Here is a 14115-nt window from a genome sequence, read left to right as displayed (position 1 = left end):
AGGAGTTCGAGACCAGCCTGAGCAAGAGTGAGACCCCGTCTCTACTAAAAATAGAAAGAAATTATCTGGCCAACTAAAAATATATATACAAAAAAAAAAAATTAGCCGGGCATGGTGGCTCATGCCTGTAGTCCCAGCTACTAGGGAGGCTGAGGCAGTAGGATCGCTTAAGCCCAGGAGTCTGAGGTTGCTGTGAGCTAGGCTGATGCCACGGCACTCACTCTAGCCCGGGCAACAAAGTGACACTCTGTCTCAAAAAAAAAAAAAAAAAAAAAAAAAAAAAAAAAAAATAAGATCTACCATAAGTGTAAAACATACACTGGATTTCAAAGACTTAGTATAAAAAATGTAAAATATCTCATTAAAATTTTTATATTGATGTATGTTGAAATGATAATCTGGGGATATTAGGTTAAATAAAATATTTTATTAAGATTAATTTTAACCCATTTCACTTTTTCAATGTGGCTATTAAAAAATTTAAAATGACAGGAGCAGCTCACATTTGTGCTTTTCATTGGACAGCAGTGCACTGAAGGACCAGACAAATTATTTAACTGGGTATGACTAGAACTTACAAGATTCCTACAACTGGGAATCCAGGTGACATTAAAGTGTACAGGAGAGATATCAAAAGAAAATGTCATCCTGAATCTCAACACACAGGAAAAGGCATCAGAAACTACTAATTTGTAAGTTTTTTTTTTTTCAGGACAAAATTCTAGACTCAATTACTAAATACAACATTTATAAGCAAAGGAGGAAACAAGTAGATGGTCATAAGGAACTGGCTGAGGTCACTAAAAACAATGCATACCACATTAAATTTATTACCATTTTTGATTAGGTGACTAGACTGACAAATCTAAAGAATTATAGAAACATGTCTGATTTCAGCAAACTGTTGGATAAACCCTCTCATGGCATCCTTGTGGTCAAGTTTCAGAAATTTATGTTGGATAAAAGTAAGCAGGTAAAACCATAACTGGTTGAATATTTGTAAATATTATAGATGGTCTTGAAAAATCTATTTATAGGATAGCCTATGGAAGAGGCCACAAAACTAGAAAATTAATTAAATATAATAGATATCAAAATTGGTACTCAATAATGCATCAATAACAAAAATATGACATTTAACCACCATAAATATAAAGTGCTGAGTCCATAAAATGAATTGTGTCAGTTGGCCAAGCTTGAAAATAATGCCTATGAAAAAAATTCATTTTTTTCCTAAAGTATAACACAAACTAAATGTGTAATATGCTTGTGAAAAAATATAGGAGGTAGTTGTCTCACTTTTGCACTGTACTGGATAAATCTAGAATATTTTGCTCAGTTCTTGGATAACCACAGTGGTGAGGGGGTCTCAACAGTTGGAAAACGCAGGCCATGCAGCCTACCAGAGAGGGGCTCTGAGAACAGCCTGATAGCTATGCTCAGTGCTATTACTTGGAGAGTGTAGACATTCTGCTTTACCACAAAAACAGGCAGATCCAAGAACAATTGGGGGAAGTTATAGGAAAGGCAGGAACAGATCATTATGACAAAGAATTTTTTAATAATCTTGGAGCTCTCCATGAGAAGACTGCCTTAGAAGATAATTAATGAGCTCCCTCTCTTGAGTGTTTCATAGAGGCCGGATAGGCAGTCACCAAAAACTTCACAGAATAGACTTCTCCTTTGGAAGGGAAGTTAAATACAGTGAAACCTTTACGCTTCCAATTCTAAGGCTACAAATCTTGTTATCAGTATTGGGAATCTAAAGATACACTGCAGGCTTCTACTGTAGTAAAATCAAGCTAAATATTATTGGAAGCTTAATAGCAAATTATGATGCACCAAAATGTAGCACACAACTGGCCCTGTGCATGTGTTTGGGGGGTAGGGAGGGGAGAAAGCAAAGCCCTGATTTGTAATGTTTGCCAATTTCTGTGGTGTAAATACTCCTATCATGGCAAATTTTAAGCTACCCACACTTTAACAACCAGCTTACAAATTTCTTGAAAATTTAACACAGCTCTTGCAAGCCAGTATGAGGCAGCTCCAGCACACCACTGCTGGCTTGTCACTTAGCAGTCAGAATGTGGTGTCTTGATCAACAAGACAAAAATCAATCAAGCAATTGCTTGGTTTTTGTGTGTGTGCGTATGTTTGCTATGGGTCCCACATTCTGAATGGTGTTAATATGTTAATTGTCTAATATGTGAAATGGTCTTTTCCCTCAAATAACTTAAGGCTGATTGGGGTGAGAGGGATGAGAGAGGTAGAAATTAATATACATAGAAAAAATAGAATATCTTAAGACATGGAACAGAGCTGAGTATAGAAGTTTGTGTTAGTGGAACTCGGAAAGCAGTGAAAGGAGAAGAGCTAACGTTTATCTAGTGTTAAAATGTTCCAGGTGCTGTCTGACCCACCACTTCTTATATTTCAAGAAACATCATTGGCTGGGTGTGGTGGCTCATGCCTGTAATCCTAGCACATTGGGAGGCCAAGGCGGGAGGATCACTTGATGAGCCAAAAATAAGAGACTAGTCTGGGCAACATAGTGAGACTCTGTCTATACAAAAAAATTTTTTTTAAAAATTAGCCAGGCATGGTGGTGCACACCTGTAGTCCTAGCAACTTGGGAGGCTAAAGTGGGAGGTCCACTTGAGCCCAGGAGTTCAAAGTTGCAGTGAGCTTTGATCGTACCACCGCACTCCAGTCTGGGTCACAGAGCAAGACCCTGTCTCTGAAAAGAAAGAAAGATACATAATCATAACCCTGTGAGGTGGCCATTGTGCCCGTTGCATAGATAAGAAATCAGAGTTCAAAACTATCAAGACATGTACTGGCAGCCACACAACTGATAGGTAGCACAAGTCTATCTGAGTCTACAGATCAAATTCATGCCAAGATTCCCTCCTTTCCATTGTTGGGGAAGGAGGAGGTTAAGACTGAAGTTTAGCTTAAAGGACAGACAAAATTTAAATGTTTCTTCCAAAACTAGAGTTCTACAAGCAGAGGAATAGTCCTACCTGGCTGTATGGCCCTGCCACAGTTGACCTGAATAGCTCTCCGATGACAGTGTCACTCCCGAGCCACAGCTGATGAGAAAGCCAGGCAAAGCGGACAGCAACGAGGTACCTCAAACCCTACCCGTCTGCACTACAGCGCTTCTCACTGTCACTCTATCAAACTGTCCTGGACATGGGTTTTGAGTTTTTGTTACAAATTCCAGCAGTGTGAGTTAGGAAAGTAGAGCCTCAGTTTTTTCTTTTGTAAAGTAGAAAGAAATACTATCATCTAATTCACACTTTGTTGAGAAGATTAAATGTGCTAGTTTTACAAAACACCTAGCACAATGCCTGGCAGAGAGTAAGCATTCAATAATTATTAACTTCCTTTCCCTCTACGTAGATATGTGGCTGTCTGTCTAGCTGGACTGTCATGTGCATCCTTGTGTCCCCAACAACTCGCACAAAACAGGGTATAGGGAAACCCTGTTTAGTTACAATGCTGATTCATGACTCTGGGCTCTGAAATACTTTTTGCATTGAATAAAACAAATACATATGCACACACTTCTGGTATGCAGAAGTCAGTGTATGCTTTTCTCGGGCTGGTCATTGCATGCAGAGGAGGGAGTGCCAGCCCCCTGGCAAGGCATCCTGGTGGTCTGCTGGCCTCAGCCTAAAAGCTGCCTTGATCCGTTTATTTACTTCAATGAGGTTTCATCTTTTTGCCGTGGTTTTTCCATTCTGGTGAGCTGTTTGTCCCATTACATTACCAAGTGATAGTGCTGGGGTTACTACTAAGGGTCCAAGAAAGAGTGCCATGCCGGATGCTATGAATAGATAGAGTTCAAGTATTATGGAAGTGCAAGGCAAGTTCAGTCAAGGAAACAAGCAACGAAGCTCATGAGGCTGCCGAGGAGGCCCTCTGATTTTTAGGAAGGGCCTCGTGTTCATCACTGCAGCCTGGAGGATTGACCAGTAATTGTATGAATGGAATCTGGAAACTGTGGTCTGAGGCTTGTCATGACTTCAGGGGTTGGCACAGTACAAAGCTCCATAAGGATCATGCAGAGGCATCCAACCGTGCTAATTCACCCTTTCCGGGAACTCATCTCCCCCACCCAGCGGCTGCCCGCCAAGGTGTGCCTACAGGCGCTCCCTACGTGTGGCTGCAGGAACCGACTGTGAAATCCACCTATGCATTGTCTATGGAATCTGGCTCCAATTTTAGCAGACAGCACAAGCTGTCATCTGGTTTTTATTAAATTCCATAAGTAAGAGAGTAATTCATACTCCAGAATGTTACATTCTCACTATGTAAATTTGCATAGTGAGACTGATTGAAAACTAGTTTGTTATTTTCTGCTTTTCTCTATTTTGCAAATTTTCTTTAATGAGCATGGAATACTTTTATATTCAAAAAAAAATTTTAAAGAATAATTCATGTCAGAAGCAGAAGTATAAGACACAGAAACTTGTATGACTGGAGGCTTTGGGAAACATACTCCTGTAGCTCCAATGATCAGAAAGTCATTGTATTGAGATATTTTCCTCCATGTTCTGTAAATTTGAGTGAGCTCTCATCTGAGACTGCCAGTTGAAGAATGGGAAATACAGATTATAACTAGAAGGACCAGTAATTGATTGAATTCCCTAGCACCTACTTTAGCTTGAATTCTAGGTTAAGTGCTTGGAAAGTAATGACTTTTCAAGAGCTGGGCTTCCTCAACATGGAATGGCAAGCTATATGACAGCTCTTTGTCCAATCATAGATTGAGCATCACCTGTGTGTCAGGCCCCATGCTAGGCACCAAAAATATAAAGATCATTTGTGTGTTCACTGTGGTTAGGAAGACAGATAGGAAAACAATATTGCTATACTAAGGGGGTGAGTTATGTATGAGAAGGTGAAGGTAAGTGGCCAGGGCAGGTTTCACAGAGGCCAGGACATTTCTCTAAAGAGAGTAGGAATTTTCTAAGCAGATCAGAAGTGGTTGGGTGCTAAAGAGGTGGTTAAGGGTAAGGAGAGTCCATCAGAGGGAAAGTATGCATAAAAGCATGAAAGGATGAACTGGCTGGCGGTTGGGATTGTCAGGACCTCAGGACTGAAGTCATATAACAGTTCTTGTCCCAAATAAGAAGCTTGGCTAGTAGGCCATGAGGATCCCCAATTCCATAGGCTGCTTACTAGCCCTACCATGTGCCCAGCAGAAGTATGGGGGATGACACAAGAAAACAGCATGGCACCACCATCCCAAATTTCTTGATGATCAGAGAGTTGTCTTACCGTGATGCTTCCTGTCTTTTTGGCGAACTTGTAGAATAAAAATTTAAAGTCTGAGTCTGCATATTAAGAAAGAGAAATTACATATTGTGGTTAGCATAATAATTACATTTTGTGTAATCTACTAGGAATCCTGGGGTAGCTTTTCCTGAAAAAAATCATGATCTGGGAGCTGCCTTACCACCTAGACACACAGGAAAGTGAAGAGGGTTGGTTCTACCAATGGTGCTTCCTTGTGTCCTAGGCAGACTTCCAGTTTGAGAAATAAAAATAATTGTAGGGCAATTTTAATCTTTACTGAACTCTCTTGAAGCACATCAGAGGGAATCCCAAATGCACAGCAAAACATCTTAGAATTGCCTTCCCTCTCTCTCTCTAGATAAATATATATCACACATTTATGGCTCCCTCCACCTAATTTCTTTCCTTTCTCTTTCTATATTCCTCCCAAACTCTCTTAAGCCCAACTACAAGAACACTTGTCTTTTCACCCCAGCTCCCTTCCCCCTTTTCTGGATTTATTCCTACTGTGACTGGTAGCTCTCTCTCCCCTTTCTAAAGTAAATCAATTTCACATTTCTGGCCCCCTACTCCAATCAACACCACATTATTTTTATATTTGTGGCAGAGGTTTAATAGGCAGAATGAGGGGGTGTTTTGCAGAGGCTAAAATACCCAGGAGAAAGATTTGTTTTCTTTGTCATCTGAACAGCAAACACTTTTAGCCTCTAAGGAGAGTGAAGTTGGCAAAGTTTCTTCCTGGTGGCTCCCATACTTTTGGCCACTGCTCACCCTAAAAACATAAGGCTTCCCATATCACAGAGCTTAATGTAAATGACCGGCTTTCCCTTTTATGCATAGCAAATTTAAGTCCGGATTCCTTTACTCATCCAAGGTGGTCACCCACAAGAATGCTATTTGTTTTTAACGCCTGTCTTCCTCGCTAACTCCTAGAGGGCCATCCAGTTGACCATTAGCCCTGTCCCTGGAAAATGGAAAGCACTCATTTATTATTGTATTTGAGATTTGTTGAAGTGAATTTGAATGTGAGCATAAATTTCTCAAAGGATCTTTTAGCTCCTTGCACCAAGTGTAAACCAAATCAAAGTCATGAAACCTGGAGCATACACAGTTGCATTTTACCCTGATTCAAGCCACCATAAAATTGGGTGACCAGAAGCAATCTTCCCCTCATAGTTTTTCTCCAACATCTACCCTGCAAGCCAAAGAGAAGATCTTTAAGGTACAGAAAAAATGATTTATTTCTTTTTTTCCTTTGAAGGAAGTGACCAGATGCAAAGTTTGCAGACCCAGCTCCCAACTGCTCCCAGCCCATTCTGGCATTTGAAGAGTTAAGCTGCTGCCACCTAGTGGCTCTTGGCCAACCTGCGGGGACCCCCGGCTCATGGCTCACGTTAGAGAGATGAGGGTGACTCGTGTGGGAGTAGGGTGCCTGGGTGAAGGGGACAAGGTTCTGGAGTGGCTTTGTCTTCCTGCCCCAGAGGACTAGTTAGAAGGGTTGGCTTTGTTGAAAGCATATTCTCTCTCTCTCTCTCTCTCTCTCTCTCTCTCTCTCTCCCCCTCTCCCTCTCTTCCCCCCCTCAGGCAACCGGGGCCTGTTTCCTTGCAGACCTAAGGCAAAGCAGTAGTTCAGGCTGGGATTTCTTGCAAGTTTTCCACCGTGGGGTGCCGCAACAGCTGTGACCCTGGCTTGATTTTGATGTAGACTTCAAGGGCGCCGTCCCCAGCGGGGAGAACATTTTTACCTCAGGAGCCTATTCACATTGGTAGCCTTGGCAGGGAAAGTTCCAGAAGCTTTGATTACACAAATACCTCTGCTAGGTACAGACCCGTCTTGGCAACCTGGGGAGAGAGAATGTGCACATGGGCTGATTAAACCAAACGACCCGTTTCCTTTGCTGGGGCTGGGGGCTGGGGGTCTTCAGCTTGGAAATGATTTTTTTCCTTGGCTGTGTTGCCTGGAAACTTTGAGGGTTTAATTAGGACTGGGGAGGGTTTTGGCTTCTGCAGCTGCCTCTGCTCTCCCTCAGGGTTACTGAGTGAGAATGTGTGCGTGCCTGTGTGTGTGTGTGTGTGTGTGTGTCCCCCGCAGTGCAGGCCAAAGCCATCTGGAGAAGTGAATTGTGTACCGAGGCAGATGTGGCTCTTTTTATTTCAATTGATTTCAGTTAATAACTTTTAACCTTCTGAACCACAGTGAGGCTGCGTGTGGTTTATGTATCATGTACTGGAGCCTGGACAACTAAGTGGAAGTGCTGGCTGTTACCTTACTGCCTCCCTCCATCTACGGCCAATCTTTGGAACATTTTCTAAATGTTCCCAAGCAAATCCAGGAAGGAGGCCCTCCGTCCATGTCTGCCTAACTCTGTGAGTTCCAAGGAAGTAAGACAGAGCCGGGCCTGCCCCAAAGCAATCATCTTACTTCATTAGGAAAGAAAAGTCAGAGCAAACAAATTAAAATATAATATTTGTAATCTTTTATTAACTTCAATATCCTTGATTAATCCTGTATTAATCTCAACATGACCAATCAGTTACTCTTCCATTTGGAGATTTGGAAGGATTGAGGAAGAATTTTCTTTTCTGTTTTTCTTTGGTATGTATATGTGTTTGTTTATTTTTCACCTGCTAATGTTATACATAAATATAATCTGATTACAAAAGAATTAAATACAGAAGTATAACTCCTCTTGCTCAAAGGCAGATTTTTCCAGCTGGAGTCAAGTAGGCATAAGCATATTTTCGTCCACTTTTCTTCCTTCCCTTCTTCTTTTCCTTCCTCCCTTCCTTCTCTTGTCCCTTCAGAGGAAGATGTAGACACAGTTCTTTCCTTTACGGGCGGGGTGCATGGAACTGAGCCACCACATACCATGTGTATTGTTAGTTCGCTAGAGCTGCCGTCATAAAGTGCCACAGACTGGGTGGCTTAGGCCAGAGAGATGTGTTTTCTCTCAGCTCTGGATGCTGGAATCCAGGACCAAAGTGTCAGCAGGGTTAGTTCCTCCTGAGGACTATGATGGACACTGTTCCATGGCTCTCTTAGCTTCTGTGGTTTGCTGACAATTTTTGATGCTTCTTGATCTGTACATGCATCACCCTGATACATGCAACACCACTCTGCCTTCATGTTCCCATGGTGTTCTCCCTGTGTGGGTGTCTGTCTCTGTGTCCAAATGTCCTCTTTTTATAAGGACACCAGTCCTGTTGGACTAGGGCCCACCCTAATGACCTCACTTTAACTTGATTAGCTCGGTAAAGACCCTGTCACCAGATAAGGTCACATTCTGAAGTGCTTTGGGTTAGGTCTTCAACATCGTTTGAGGGACACAATCCCTCAAACACAGAACGCCACGTAAAGCAACAGCTGTGTGCCCTTGGAGCTGTGCTAGCACGCAGAAGGCAGTACTGAAAGAAAATCCAACAACAGGATATATGGTCTTGGTAACATAACTACTTTTTTTCTTTTTAAATGTAATGCTTGTTTTTGTTAACACCATATATGCACATTTACGAAAGAGTCAATAGTTTTACAAGGCATATTATGAAAATAGTATACCTGCCAATGTAGTGCCCCCGCTACATACCCTCTAATGCAACCTCTTTCAACTCCTCTGATTCTAATATTTAACTGTAAATTTCCAAATAATAGTTTGATGTTGCTACATGATTTTTCAATTATAGACATTATCTATTGGCTTCCCAACATAGAAGATGGGGACTGGGCTCTTTGTAGGTCCCAATCCACCTCTACTACAAACACACACACACACACACACACACACACACACACACACTTCTAGTATTCCATCTGCCCAATATTGTATTATGATTTGGTTAGATCAGTATCTAACGTTTACATCACCATGACTATGCAAATGCTGTAAATGGCTAAGTCGTGTGGAATACCAAAAATACTTTTTCTTTCCTGCATGATATTTTCCCCACCTGGAGTGAATAATTGGCTTGTTTTTCACTTGCTTGGTTTTTTAATGTGCTAATCAAACTCAAATTCTGCCCCAGGTGTGTCAGTCTCTCACTATATCCAAACACATTAGTTGCCATTGATTCCATCTCACTGAGATCCCTCCCAGAGCCCTCTGACCTGCTCTATGTAGCCTGGTACTGAGGGCGACATGATTGTCTTCTAGGGAACCCTCAGTTTAGGCATTTCCTCTTGGGTTGATCAGATGCCCAGAGAAGACTCTTCCATCGCCTACTTGAAGAGCGTATGCCTGGCAGCTGTGTTCTGGGAGCCGAGTTTGAGAAAGACACTGGGACCCAAATATTTGATCAGCCCATTAATGTTCCTTTAGTCCCTCTGTTTTCAGTACAGCAACCTCCTATACCTCAACTCTCCCTGGCATCTCCAGTTCAGAAATCCCTTGGTTACTGTCTCCGGAAGATAAATCCTTCCTATCATTCACTGCAGTGGAGAAGGAGTCACATGGCTACATGGCCTGGGGTGGGGTGGGGATCTAACCCCACCTTCACTCTCACCTCTAGAGGTACCAGGTGTCACAAGTCCCTGAGCTTCTTCACTACTCCAAACGTAAACCAGGTCACTTTTGGAGTTTCCCCACGGCAGGCTCGGTGTGCGGCTTTATTAGGTCTGGCAGGCCAGCCACCAGTCTTGCCCGCTTCAACTTCCAGGGTTTTGCCATTTTCTCCTTCCTCATTCTCTTTGTTTTTGTGTTAGCGGGTTTTAGGAAGAAAGAGAGCTCAACGTATGTGTCCAATTTTCCAGCTTTACCTCTAAAGCCATTTTTGTTTTTAAGCAGCCTGTCCTGGAGACATTCTCAAACTCCAAAGGAGTCACCCTAGTCCTGGACTATCTGGACATTGGGTGAGTTTAGGGATAGGAAGGCCTTTCAGAGATCCAGTCATTTGCGACAACATGGCTGAACCCCAAGGACATGAGTGAAACTAGCCAGACACAGAAAGAAAAATGCTGCACAATCTAACTTACATGTGGGTCTAAAAGAGTCACTTGCATAGAAACAGAGACTAGAATGGTGGTTACTGGGGGTGGAGAGCAGGAGGGTTTGGGGAGATACAGGTCAAAGGGTACAAACATGCAGTTATGTAGGGTAAGTCTAGGGAGCTAATATACAGCATGACAACTACAGTTAATAATACTGTGTATTGTACACCGGAAATTTGCTAAGAGAGGAGATTTCAGGTGCTCTCACAACCCCTTCCCCACAAAAAAGGTAACTATATGAGGAAATGGATATATTAATTTGCTTAATTATTGTAATCATTTCACTATATATATCAAAACATCATGTTTTATACCTTAAAATATATATAATAACAAATAGAATACTTTTAATATGCTTTGTTTACTATATGAACATATGCACACACATTCACACACACAAATACCAACATTCACCCCAGCCATCTTCTCTGCATAATTTATAGCTAATCTGGGCTGAATATTTGGATTCACCAGCCAGATACTTATTTTGTTCTCCATGTAATTCTCTTAGATACCCCCAATTCTTGCTTTTCCTCCTGTCCAATTTATTCTTGACAGTACAGCCAAAATGCCCCTTTTAAAATGCAAATCCAATTATTGTATGTTCTTCCCCTATTTCAGAGCCTTTAATGTCTTCTCATCATCCCTTTGGACTTTACGAGAGTAAAGGGTAAAGTCCAAAACTCTGCCCTCGTCCTATAAGTCCCCTCCCACAGTCTGGGCCCTGGCTACCCGTCCGGCCTCATATTAGTGTCCTTCTCTTGTATTTGGCTTTGGCTTCGTGGCCTTCCTCAGCCCTGTTAGGCCCTTGCACAAGCTCTGTTCTCTGTCTGAAAGCTCTCTGCCCTCGCCTTCCATGTGCACTAGGTAAAATCCCACATTACACACTGCCAGGACACCCACACTCTTGCTTTGAGAGCATTTTAGTTACGTGTCCAGGCTAGACTGGAAGCACCACGAGCACAGTGGTTTTTTCTGTCTTATTCACATCATAACCTCAGTGCCAGAAGGTATTCAATAGGTGTTGATTTAGTGAATTATACTTTTTACCTTAGATTTTTCCAATCTTTGCTCCCACTCTTACTCCCAGCATACGCTCCATTCTAACTCGATAGTTCTAATAGGGGAAAGTATTACCTAAATATTAAAAGTTTTTGGCATGGAAAGATGCTTATAATTCTTTTTCTGGAAAACGAGGCTTGGTGTCTCTCTTTCTCTCTTCCCTGTGGAAAACAGTCCTGGATTGTCCTCAGGACATTGGAGGAGGCAATCAAATGTCTCTAGGCTTATTCTTCTTGCTCTAAAAGCAGAGATGCTTTTATAAAACCCCCATGATTATAAGGAAAAATGGAAAGACTTAATTTTTGTTTTTCATAGGCAATCGGGGAAACTGGTTGGAGTGATGAAGTTAGCAGGTCATATGAGGATTCTCATAAAATAAACTGAACAGAGGTTTCTGTTGCAAGATTACGGTTGTCATAAGACATGGAAAGGTCACTCCAGATTTTTTTTCTCATTGCTTTTTTTACATGAGAGAAAATTGTATCCCATTGTACGTGATAATTGAAAGTGTAAAAATGAAACTATTTGTTTCCTCATCTGTAAAATGAGAAGGTTGAACTAAGTGCTCTCGTAGGGCTGCTCTAAAACTGTATGACCTTATTCTATGATTCTTTATAAAAAGTTCACAAAAAATTCTGGGTTTCTGAAAATACATTGCTCTTGAGGAAATAAAAATTTTATTGCAGGGTTTTTTAAAAATATAAACACCTTTATGAACTTGATAGGGAATCAAGTGGAGAATACTGTAGATTTGAGATCTGCCAACATGGCACCATTCTCAAGAGTTCAATAGCCAGTATTTTAATACTCAGCATAGAACTGCATAAGGGCTAGAAGGGCTGAAATCTACAGTAGCAGTTTTGGAATTTTATGTCTTTGCACAGGAGAAGAAATGATATAATACTTGCATGAATGAAAAGGATTAAGTTTCCTAGACTTTAAAGTAAACAAATAAAGGACTATGTGATACTCTGTATTATTATTCAGCAAATAATTGCTCCCTTTGTCCTCCTACCATGGATCTTCCCCATTCACGCTGGGTGCAACCATGCAATTTGCTTTGACCAATAAAAGGTTTGTGGACATGACATAAGTTTTAAGTGTGCTTGCTTGGTTTAGCTTCAATCTTGTGCACTGGTGACCTGCCTTGAGATGCACATGGGTAGCTACTATCTCTTTAGCCGACCACAAAATAAACAAATAGGGGGCAAACATAAACAGAGAACCTCCCAGCTGAGCTCAGCCAAACTCAGCCAAATCACAGCTGATCAGCAAATCTTTGATGATGAAAATAAATGCTTGTTGTTTAAACCACTATGTTTTGAAGTAATTATTTAGGTCATTAAATATGAAATGTCCAATTTTAAATCAAAAGTGTAGTTCATTGTATCTCAAACAAGAAGCAGTATAATTAATGAAAGTATGTACCTAAACAGTTTTGCCTTCTTAACGGTAGCTTGTTTATGCCAGCAGCAAAGAAGCCTGGAGAGCAAGTGGCAATGAAATAGCTTTCCACAGCTGGTTGAGAACTGAATGTGTTTCCTTGCAAGAAGTGGTCCAAAGCCTGGAAGCAGTTGTAATCAGTTGGTGCAAGGTCTGGTGAATACAGTGAATGACAGAGAGTTTCCAAGTCCAGCCTCTGTAGTTTGAGCAGCGTTGTTTGTGCAACATGTGGTCAAGTGTTGCCTTGCAAGAGGATCAGCCTGTCTCTATTGACCAATCTCAGCTGCTTAATCACAAGCATCCTCATCATTTCATCCAACCGATTGCAGCAGACATCCGCTGTCATCAATTGACCAGGTTTCATGAAGCTATAGTGAATAATACCAGCGCTGGACCACCAAACAGACACCATTAGCTTTTTTTGATGAATATTCAGTTTTGGACTGTGTTTTGGCACTTCATCTTTATCCAACCATTGTGCCAAACACTTGCGATTGTCAAAAAGAATCTATTTCATGCGTAGGTTGGGATGGATTTGCTTCCACTACAGCTTTCAGCTCATCATTATCCACTTTGGTCTCAGGTCACGCACGTGGCTCATTTTCAAGACTAAAATCACCAGAATGGAACTTTTCAAACCATCGACATACTGTGCATTCATTAACCTCATCCTTCCCAAACACTTCATTGACATTTTGAGCAGTCTGCGCTGCATTTGTTCCACAACGGAACTCATATTTAAAAGTAACGTGAATTTTTGATTTATGTATGGTTTCACAAAAATTGCTTTAAAAAAATTTGAAAGATAATCACAAGCCAAATCATGCATTTGAAAGAATGAGGATGTATCTTCACAACAAAAGTAACACAAGAAGTGTCAAAATGAAATGTCAGAGATATCAGCTGTCAAACTTAGTACTTAAGGAAATCAGACATTTCATACTTAATAACCTAATACAAATACTCGCATCTAAAAAGAAGAAAGATTTCAAATAAACAACGTAACTTTACAACTTAAGGAACTATAAAAACAATAAAAAGCTAGCAGAAGGAGGAAATAATAAAGATTAGAGCAGAGATAAACAACATATAGAAAAACTATAGGAAAAAATCAATGCAACTAAAAGTTGTTTCTTTGAAAAAAAAACAACAAAATTGACAAACCTTTAGCTAGATAGACTAGGGAAAAAAGGAGAGAAGATTCAAATTACTAAAATCAGAAATGAAAGTAGGATATTACTACTGATTCTACAGAAATAAAAAGGATTTTAATACTATGCACACCAACAAAGTAGAAAACCTAGATGAAATGGGCAAATTTC

Source organism: Lemur catta, chromosome 3 (genome assembly GCF_020740605.2).
Source record: "Lemur catta isolate mLemCat1 chromosome 3, mLemCat1.pri, whole genome shotgun sequence".
NCBI classification, from domain to species: domain Eukaryota; kingdom Metazoa; phylum Chordata; class Mammalia; order Primates; family Lemuridae; genus Lemur; species Lemur catta.
Note: the sequence above shows the minus strand (reverse complement) of the source record.